Here is a 1,091-nt window from a genome sequence, read left to right as displayed (position 1 = left end):
ATCGCTATGAAAGTCTGTAAATGTTAGGAAATGGCAAACATGTAAAATGAACTATGTTCAGCGATGTTTGAACTTAAGTAGACCCGCCGCTGGAGCGCCGGGGAGGGGGTGCTTGCAGATCATTGGCAGCGGCGTAGGCGTTTGTGGCAGCGCCCTTATGCCGCGGTGGCGGCTGTGGGAAACGCGGCGGCGTGACTGGCGGAGTGTGTAAGTTCAACCGACCGGATGGCGGCCGATACCGCAGGATCCTTGTTGGACCCGTCTGGATGAGGCTTTTAGGCGATTTCCCACATCCGACTATTTGAATGCCTGTCAGGTACCTACTTCCCGCGTCAGTTACACGATTCGTAGACTTTCAGAAGACGTTATCGCACTTTCACATGGACAATACTTAACGCAGGATGTCAAATCAAACAACATTCAGCCCTCTAATTTACAAGTTATTTTATTTTATTTGGCTATTAGTTTAGGTGATTTATGCCATCATCAACCATCATCTGCCGACGGCAGTGATCGCTGTATCAAGCAGAAATCTACTTTAAACTAAAACTAAACTCCTCCCGAACAAGCCATGAAGGCCCAACGGTACTGACCGGCCGCCGTGTCGTCCTCAGTACATAGGCGTCACTGGATGCGTATATGAAGGGGCATGTGGTCAGCACACCGCTCTCCCGGCCGTATGTCAGTTTCCCAGACCGGAGCCGCTACTTCTCAGTCACGTAGCTCCTCAGTTTGCCTCACAAGGGCTGAGTGCACCCCACTTGCCAACAGCGGTCGGCAGACCGGATGGTCACCCATCAAAGTGCTAGCCCAGCCCGACAGTGCTTAACTTCGGTGATCTGACGGGAACCGGTGTTACCACTGCGGCAAGGCCGTTTGCCACAGAAATCTACAGATACTAGTATTTCAATACTGGCTCCTATTTTGACCGGAACCGACGTTCAAATCTTCCTACACGTCGGTCAGGGGGCCTGAAGATGACGAAATAAATCGCCGAAACTGGTAGCCAAAATGAAATAACAGTTTGGAAATTAGACAGCTGAAAGGTGTTTGATTTGACGTCTTGTACCGAAGAGCCGAGTCCCGCAATC

The 1,091-nt window shown here is 50.7% G+C and overlaps 1 pseudogene; it reads right to left on the bottom strand.

The window, feature by feature from the left end:
• Positions 1-762: 762 nt before the first annotated feature.
• Positions 763-880, bottom strand: LOC126458824 (5S ribosomal RNA; annotated as a pseudogene).
• Positions 881-1,091: the final 211 nt, after the last annotated feature.

Source organism: Schistocerca serialis, chromosome 2, assembly GCF_023864345.2.
Source record: "Schistocerca serialis cubense isolate TAMUIC-IGC-003099 chromosome 2, iqSchSeri2.2, whole genome shotgun sequence".
Lineage (NCBI taxonomy): Eukaryota > Metazoa > Arthropoda > Insecta > Orthoptera > Acrididae > Schistocerca > Schistocerca serialis.
Note: the sequence above shows the minus strand (reverse complement) of the source record. Positions and strands in the feature narration are given on the sequence as shown.